The sequence below is a fragment of the Talpa europaea genome (genome assembly GCF_964194135.1).
Source record: "Talpa europaea genome assembly, chromosome: 6".
In the NCBI taxonomy this organism is placed as follows: domain Eukaryota; kingdom Metazoa; phylum Chordata; class Mammalia; order Eulipotyphla; family Talpidae; genus Talpa; species Talpa europaea.
The window spans coordinates 72,024,987-72,034,708 of NC_140072.1; positions in this window are offsets into that span (position 1 = coordinate 72,024,987).

Genomic DNA, 9,722 nt, shown 5'->3' on the forward strand with positions numbered 1-9,722 from the left:
CTACTGTGTGGCCTTCACGCCTAGTTTTCAGGCAGCCCTGAGCCTTAGACGGAGACTGGAGAAAAAGGTGGTCAGTTTCTCTGCTCCTTTTGCCTACAAAAATCTAATCCCCTCATCACAGCATGATTGAGGAACCAACTAATGTAGTAAGTGGAGTAATAGAAAAGCTGCTTCTGAGCTTGACTGTTGTGCCTGTGGGAGCCCATATGTGGACGGGCACGTCCACAAGGGAAACGATGCATGGACTGCAGTCATGTTCGCAGGGTCTGCATGTCTCCTATGAATGTGGTTTGTTGATCTGGTTAGGGGTGCATTTTTTAATATATATAGTGCCATGTTTACATCCTTGTTTGTGGTTTGACAGTGAGGTGTAGGGTAAGTGATTTTCTGGCTTTTCTGCCCTCCCACCATTAGGATTATACCTGCATTTTGTTACATTGTTATATTTATTTGTATTGTTTACTTTTGTGGGCCATGGATGCAGTTTTGACATATTTGCCAAGAGAAGCAGAGGCAGGAGAGAAAGAGAGAATGCCCCAGAGCCGGGAGAGAGGAAGGAAGAAGGACTTGCCAGGGGCTAGGAGGCCTGCTAGCCTCCTGGCCACCCCGGCACCCCTATGTGTCGTGTACCTGGTTGCTGCACTACATGCAAAAGTTCAATAAAAGCCTGAGAAAGCCACCAAGGTCTCCAGGACTCTCCTTTGCTCTGCTCAGATCATAGATGAACCAGCTCTGTGCCTTCCTGGCACTACTGTAGGATTCCCCGCTCAGGTGTAGTCACTGTAGCTCTCCTGCCACCGTAGCACCCAAAGTCTGTCTTCCACCAGAGTCCATGTGCTTTCTCCCTTCTCTCTCCATTTTCACCCCGCCCCCTCTGCTCTGGATGCCTCCGGCCTATGATAAGCCTTCAAGGGTTGGTTTTAATGTTTGTCTTTATCTGATCCTTTGTTTGGCTTCTCTATATTCTACCTATAAGCGAGACCATCTGATATTTATCTTTCTCTTGATGGCTTACTTTACTGAGCATAATCCCTTCCATGTTCATCCATGTTGCCACAAATGGCATGAGTTTATCTTTTTTGAACACTGAGAAGTATGCTGTGTGTGTGTGTGTGTGTATTTATATTATATACACAACACATCTTCTTGATCCACTCATTAGGTTTTGGACACTTAGCTTTTTTATGTATCTTGGCTGTTGCAAACAGTGCTGCAATAAACATAGGAGGGCAGGTTTCCTTTCAAATTAGTGTTTTTGTATTCTTTGGGTAGATATCTAGCTGTGAAATAGCTGGGTCATAAGGTAGCTCCATTTTTAGCCTTTTGAGGAACCTCCGGACAGCTTTCCACAGGGGATGGAAAGTCTATATTCCCACCAGCTGTGTGAGAAGCTTTCTTTTTCTCCATACCCTCACCAGAAGTGGTATATATTTTTGTTTTTATTGTTAAGGCTGTACTTAAAAAAAAAAAAAAAGCTTTATTAAGATATAAGTAACTCACAATAAAATCACACTTTGTACATTTCCAGTGTACAAGCTTGTGCCTTTCTACATGGTAATACACGCGCGCACGTGCGCGCGCGCGCGCACACACACACACACACACACACACACACTATCACAACCACCCAATCATGATACAGAAAATCCCAGTCACTTCCAGAGGTCTTCTTCTACCCCTTTGGCATCAGGAGTCATCACTCTGTCCCACTGGGGCAGGGCAGGTCACTGCAGACTAGTTTTCCCTGATCCACTTCTCATATAAATGGAATCATGCTGTGCATGTTATGTGTGTCTGGATTCTCTCACCAGACATGCCACTGCTACATCCATGTTGTGAGAGATAGTAATTTTCTCCTTTGTGATGCTGAAAAGTACTCATGTATTGATACATCACGTGTTTAGCCATTCACTACCTTTACTATTTCTTTTGGTACAATTAAATTTTCAATATGATTTTTGGTTGTCTTCTGGAAGTGCAATAGTCCTGGCCTCACATTTGACCGAAGTTATCCAAAAGGGGCTGCCTCTTGCTCTTGTCTGACCTGTTCTAGACACCCTCAGAGAATATGTGTTGTGACACACCTTCTCATCCAGACACCAGAGCAATTTGGGTGGCACTAACTTAGATGCAATTTCCACACTGTTGCCCTAAGCTGTTCCCTTGAGGCTTCCTGGGCCCCTACCCCTAGGCTTTGTAGTTGCCATAGAGACACGACACACAAGTTCTGCAGGTCCATAGAGAAAACATGCAGGCCCTTCCCAACCAGCATTGAGTGTGGCCAAAGGGGAATGTGTTGAAGCAGAAGAGAATTGATAACATTTGCCCAGAGCTAACCCCAAGGGAGGCTTTCCAAAATGTCCTTTCAGAAAGTATGTTAGTGCATTAAAAACAAATATAAGTTGTTTTAAATTCACCATTATAAATAATCATCCCAATGAGGCAGGCACTACTGTTCCTCAATGGAGATTCAAAAAGGTGGAGTGACTTGCCTGAGGTCACACAGACATAGGTGTGAGAGCTGCGCTACTTGTGCCATTCTGCCCAGCTTGGGCAACAGCAGTCCCAGGGCCAGAGAGAGAGGCAGGAGGTGATGGAGCACAGAGCATGTGAGAGGGCCAAGCCAATAAAGGAGGGGTCGGCGCAAAGGGAACTTGGTTCCCTCTAATTTCTGTGGATTTAAGAGGACTGACTCACACTGCGAGGTCACCGAGCCACAGGAGGCAGAGGATAGTAAGAGTCAGGGTGTGTACCCCTCTACCCCCAGTCAGTCCTCAGCAGTAGCACAGTTTTATTTAGTGGGTTTGTTGCTAAGAATGAGGCTCCATCCTGCTTCCCACACTGGGCCTTTGAAGATGATGGTTATTTTGGTTCCTGTTATCTCTTCTGCCCTTTTAACACCCCTCCAGCTCTGCGGATGCTTAACTGAGGGGTACACCCATGGCAGCTGGGACCCCCATGGAGAGTTCCTACCCCAGGAGCTTCAGGTGGCGAGGCAGGAAGAAAACCTTATGGCAACAGCAAAGTTCGTTTCAAGTTTAGTATATGTGCTGCCCAAGCGAGCACAACAGCAAAGTTCTCTTCATGTGCTGTCTTTTAAATTTGAGTGGGCAGGATTTTTGTTTGTTTGTTTGTTTGCTCACACACTAAGGATGATCTCCCTGTTCCTAATCCCGGATTAACTATCCCCTCCTGGCTCTATCCCACTCACGTGGAAATACCCTGTACAGATGGTGGTTCATCAGGCAGGTGACCCGGATAGTACTGAGCTATAAATAACCATTAAATGTCCCTTTCAGAGAGGCCCCTTGGATTCCAGTCCCAGCATGAAGCAAGTAACTTGTAAATTTGGATCCTTCCTGTCAAACTCGAGGTCTTGCTCTACCGGTTTGAAAGAGGATTTGTTTTTCATGTTCCCTTTTCAAGCACAGTCACAAGAAAGCCCAGAGAAGGCAAATCTAGCCACGTACCCTGTAGATTCAGCAAGAGCCAGGGGGATCTACTCTGACGAAGTGTCAGGGAAATCAAGTCTGTATCCCCAGTGCCTTGGGGGTCACTGGGGCTGAGATTAAAATCTTTGCTTTGTGCTTTAATTTGTTCTTCACTTGGTTAAATGATACATGACTATGATTTAGATTAGATATTGCAATTACATCGTTTTTTTCTCTACTCTGTACCTTTGTTCAGGAAGAGGGAGCTGAAATCCATGCAAAAGTTTTGAATATTCTCTGAAAAAAGAAATTGGAAATTGTGGCACTGCCCTGGCTGAGACAGGCAGCGACTAGTCTGAGCGACCCAGATCAACTTGAAGAGTCGCCGCAGGTTGGGAGGGCTTGCTTCCAAGTTCACCTGGATTTCTGAATGAGGTTTTCAGAGGTAATGGTGTGTATATTGTCCTCACTGACTTGCGGAACAACAGCAGGAGGAGGTGCTCTGCTGTCTGCCCTGGGTGGTGATGATGCTGTCTGGGCTGGGGGAGATGGATTGGCAGGCTGAGCACTTCCTTTCCTGCGGTAGTCACATGCCCTGGCCTCCATGCCCTGCGGTTCAGCATGGACTGAGTGAGGGTGGTATGGATGTGACCCACCGCCCTTGGCCAGCAGGGTTGTGCCCAAGCTGTTTCCACCCCTGGGTCCCTGTTTTCTAATCTGCACAAAGACCAGCAACTGCCCAGAGACAGAGGCCTCTTGGGAGCCCCTTTAGCTCACTTGTGCCTCGGTCATTTCTACCTGAAGGGGGTGCTTAGGTTTCCTGCCTGTCCACTTCTTGGGGGTAGGATGAGGTGAACTGACTGCGAAAGCTCAACATAGAGTGAGGTTACTCAGTAATGTACACACACAATCACCTTCCAGCCAGGGAGCAGAAGCGGTATTTTATTTAAGAGAATTTGGAAAAGCCTGACCAATATGGCCACGACACTCACACTGTTAGGGGGAAAAGGCTGTCCTAAAGCTAATTCCATACAGGCTTTGTGGACCCCACCCCCACCCCAGGCCAAAGCCAAAGACACTGGGAACTCCAAATCCCATCACCACCAAAGGGAAGGTGGCTGGGACCTGAGGGTGGGGTTAAGCAGCCAGGTTGATCTAAAGGCAGACACACGGGCTTTGGGGGTCCCCCATTTTTGGCTCTCCACCAGCTAGCAGCATCCCGCCAGCTCTGAGAGTGACTTTGGGTTTCCAGGTTGGCGGATCGGGTAGGACGCATTAAAGACTTTATTTCCCTATTTTCTCCCTGAGTTGTACATTTCCTTATTTCCTTTTCCCTTGTAAATAAACCTTTTATTAACCTTTTGTGTGTGTCTGTAGTGGAGTATTAATAAGTCCCTTTTAAGCGCGCGGGTGAGGACCCACAGCCAGGAACCCATTCAAAATCGGGGCTGCTCTATAATAGCTTGGCGCCCAATGTGATTTCCAAGCTTCACCCGTGGTTGACCAGCCCAAAGTCATTTTTCTTGCGTTGGTCACCATAAAGCGCATTAGGTCTGCAGAACCCGTTCAAAATCGGGGCTGCTCTATAACAACACCACTGCCTTTAACCTGGAGGGTGGTCATTCCTGCTGTGGGTGACACAGGGTCGCCTGATGATGGGTTCCTTCAAAAGCAACTGTTCCCTGCGGGAAGAGTTATAGCTTTCACACGCTCATCACACCTGCACAGAGAATGAGCTTCCCTAAGTGCCAGGGCTGGGGGAGCACCATTGTCTGCCCTCTTAGGCTCCACTGGTCCCATGACTGTACCAGCCAAAAGGAAGTCCTGCTGTGCCCCCTGTGAGGATGAGGGAATTGTGATGCTCAGCACAGCTGTGACTCCGAACCCTCTGAGGTAAGCAGAGTGCCCATGGGGTTCCTACTTATTCACACAGGCACTTTCCCTGGAAGAGAGACTGGTCCCTTGATGGCCGCATTATGCCATCTTGATGAGTTTTAGAAAATGGAGACTTTTGGTTTGGGTATATCCTAGGGAGTTGGGATATATCCATAGTGCTGCCTGTTTGTGAGGTAACCCAGGGACCCTAGGTTATAATGGAGGGGGGAGGGGCAGGCTGTTGTGTGGCTGAATGTTTCTCCCCATTCCCTTCCAGCTCTCCCCGCCACTCCCCCAGCACTCACCAAGTCCTTCTGCTCCAGTAGAGGTCTCTGTATATTCCAGAGGCCAATAAAGAATGCTAGACCAATGAACCCAAGTTCAGAATGTTTTAAAATCACCTTTTATTAGGTGTTTCATTATGTATTTCACTACCTCAGACGTTTGTCATTTATTCCCATGCCAAGAGCCCTAAGATGATGCCAAACTATTTGGAACTAGGGTATACTGGTATTAAAATAAAAATACATTTAAAGCCTTGAAACCTGTTAATTAAAAGAAATAGTAAATTCTTAAAAGAGGAAAATGTCTCTGAGTTTAAAGAGCAGCTAATTAGAGGTCTGGGTAGAATGAATGCAATTTGATTTACGTGGACTGCCAGTGTTTTAATACCAACCACTAAGAATGGTAGGAAAAAGAATTAGAAATTATTTCAAAATAAAAATACCGCTATCTTTAAAAAATTCAGATATATTTATCTTAAAGTGCCATGAATCCCAACTGAGTAAACAAAATATGGTACATATATGCAGCAGCATACTCTTCAGCCTTAACTGGGAAGAAAATTCTGACTTAAGCTACAAAGTGGATGAGCCTTGATGACATTGTGCTGCAGGAAGTGAGCTGACCATGAAAGGAGAGATGCACTATGATCCCACTTATAGAAGGGACCAGAGTAGTCAGACAGAAGGCAGAATGGAAGTTGCCAAAGGCTAGAGGAAGGGGAACAAGAAGTTTGTGTTTATTTACTTATTTTATTTATTTAAGTTTTTTTTTGAGCTTGTGTTTAATAAGGATGGTTACAGTTGGGGAGGATGACAAAATTCTGGAGGCAGATGATGGTGATGTTTGCCTAGTAATGGGATGTTCTTAATGTCACTGAATTGTACACTTAAAAAGGGTAAATGATAAATATTTTGTTATGTACGTTTTACCACAATCAAAACAATTGCCCTCAGTCCCATAGAAACAAATGCTAATTTAGCACTGTTAATAAGAGGTCATTCTATTCCTTAAAAGGTAGCTGACTTGCACACAAAGTTGGACAGCGCAGACATGCATGCACTGAAGACATTAGAGGAAGTCGGTCACTATGTCTAGGACCGTAGACCCTGCTGCCATCACGATCTGAGAATGGGGGCCATGCTTTGGGTTCTTGAATCCTGGTCACACGGTGGAAACAATGCAAGAAAGGCTCCAGGTTTTTGCCATGACTTGGCTTCTCTATGTGATTTTTGGTGTTAATTTCTGATTGATTGGGAACATTCAGTTTTAGCTAGGAATTCCCTATTTCTTGGTGTTTTGTTGTCTAGTGCCCACAAATTTTCCTTGAAATTTGTTGCCCATGCCAGCCTTAGGCCTTCAGTCCTTTACCCTCACTCATAAGCGAACTCCTTGTGTTCAGCCTCTACAGCATGTTTACCACAGGCCTGTGTTGTCCGACTCCATGGGCCTTCCTTGGAAAACATACTGGAAGTAGGTGAAGCTTCACGACTTGGGTGCTTGGCAGCTAGAAAAGCCCACATTTCAAATCATACTCCTATCTAAACTATGTGTAACTTAAGTAACTTAAATGTGTTATTTAAACTTAAGTTATGTGTTATTGACAGTAAATGATTCAAAGGTAGAAGACCAAAGCTTTTCACTGTGTAGGAGAAGGGCTGGAAGTGGATTTTCAAAATGTGGTCTCCTTGCCTCAACCTTGTTTTAAGACAGGGTGAATAAGATAACGTTAAAAAAATAGCAAATGTTTCCAAATTCAAACAGTGTTTTACATTTATGGCCAAAGTGATAGCAATTTACGCAGATGACTGACTCTAAGGACTGAGTGGCAAGGACTCCAGCTTACATTATCTTTCTTAATCAAACAGAAACTTCTAACCCTTAGTGCTCATTTCTAACAGCCTGTGAACCCCATATTCCTACTCAAGACTTTGAGCCTCACTTTAGTTGGAAGCCCCTCTGTGAATACGGACCTTTGCTTTGGAAAAAATTTCTAAACAGGTAGAAAATAACATTCATGAGTGGCAAAGAGACCAAAAGCAATACAAAGTGATTGGAAGTGTACCCTCTGCAGTCAGAGAGAAGGCTGAGATGAGGTGCTAGAGCCAAGCCCCCGAGTGCTCCCTAAACCTGGCTGGGCCTCCAAACTACATAGAGAGCTTTATGAAGCAGAGATTGGAGAGCCTGGCTCAGTGAGTCAGGCCTGTGAATCTGTCCCTTCCTGAAGGTTTGAAAAGTAAGCCATGGCTCCCATGACGTGGGCAGCAGTTCAAGTCCATAGGCTTTAATGAAAAGCAGAGACTCTGTTTATATTACTGTGCATGGACAAATGGTCACATTTAATTCTAGGTTTCTGGGAAAGAGGGGCCTAGAAGAAGGGGAGGGAGTTGCATCCCAGCAGATCTTACCTGACTAGTTTCATGGAACAAGTATGCTGTGAGGAAGGTTTTAAAGCAGAGAGGGGGTAGAATTATGGGGATAAGCTTAAAAGGCAAGGGGAGGGAGATTTTTCTAGAGAAACAAAAGAGCATGGATTTGAATACAAGTAAAACATTATTACCTATTATTAGAGAGATTCAGGACTTTCTTAGCTTCAAGTCCTTGGGATGGAGAAGAATCAAGAAGCTGGGACTGTTGTAAGAACTGAAGTAGACAATGAGGATGACAGGAGGTGATAATGAGGCTGCAGGCTTAACACACTTTACTGTAGAGTGTTGAACCCCTCCTATCATCCAGATGACTCTTTATTATTTAAATGACAATTCAAACAAGCCCATAATTCCCAAGCGACAACTGTGAGGAGCAATCAAGATACGAGTGGACCTGGGACTACCACAAAGACTCAGATTTGAAATTCTGAAGCCTTCAAAGAACCCAGTCTTCCTCCCCTCACTTTATCACAGGCTCTTCATATATACCATCAAATCAGTTTCCGTAGCTTCAGGGCAGTTCTATGTGACAGACAGGAAGCAGAGCTGGGACACACACACCTTAGTGTACTGAGCAAGTGTATAGAGCTTGCACATGGTGAGACTTAGTAAAATTTGTTGGACTGACCCAGTGACTCAGTCTCAACCCAGTGCTTCACCCTTAACCCAGTGCTTCGCCCACCTCCCCCCAACCCCAGCCTTCCCAGTCAACAGGTCCCAGCCAACAAGACCTGGAGTGCTTTAGGGGAGTCTCTAGCACCATCCCAGATCCTACAAGACTCTAAGTAACTGTGCCCACCATCAAGTAAACATCCAGAACAGTGGGAGAGAAAGACTCATATGCAACAGAATCCCCAACTACAGCAGAGCAAACCCAAAGCAAACAAAGGGGATGAAGAAAAACTGACAAACATGGTACAGCAGACCTCTCCTGCCTTGCCCGCTGCTTTCCTCAGCAGTATGTTTCAGTAGATCTGCCTGTTCTGCTCCCCACTCTTTCTGGTGAATCCTCTCACACCCCCTCACCTCTGGCCTGTACTCCAGTTCTTGTATGCATAAATAAATAAATATTTAAAAATAAATAAAATAACAATGAATCTCTCTAAAGAAACACTAAAGGCAAGAAGAGAATAGAATGATATTTTCAAAATACTCCAAGAAGAAAATATCAGACAAGAGTACTCTATCCCGCAAGACTCTTTTTCCTATATGATAGAAAGATAATGATCCTCTCATATAAATAAACCCTTAGGGAATTATCATCTATTAAACCTCTCCAAGAAATATTAAAAGAAGGCTAGAATCTAAGCCAGAGAGGGGGCAAACACAGAAAACTAAATAAGGATTTAAATAGAACCACAAAGCTAGGAACAAAATGGCAGTAACAGATTTTTACATATTAGCAATTATTCTAAACATCAGTGGACAGATCTCACCAATAAGAAGACACAGACAATCTAGTTGGATTAGAAAACAAAATCCAAACTTCTGCTGCCTCCAGGAACCACACCCAAGAACCAAGGATAAACATAGACAGAAAGTAAAGTCATCAAAAAATCCTGCAAGCAAATGGCACCCAAAAGAAGGCAAAACAGCCACACTTATATCAGACAAAATAGACTTCCAGCTTAAAAAAAGTAATAAGAGACAGGTATGGACACTAACTATATAACGATCAAGGGAACAACGCAACAGGAGAACATAA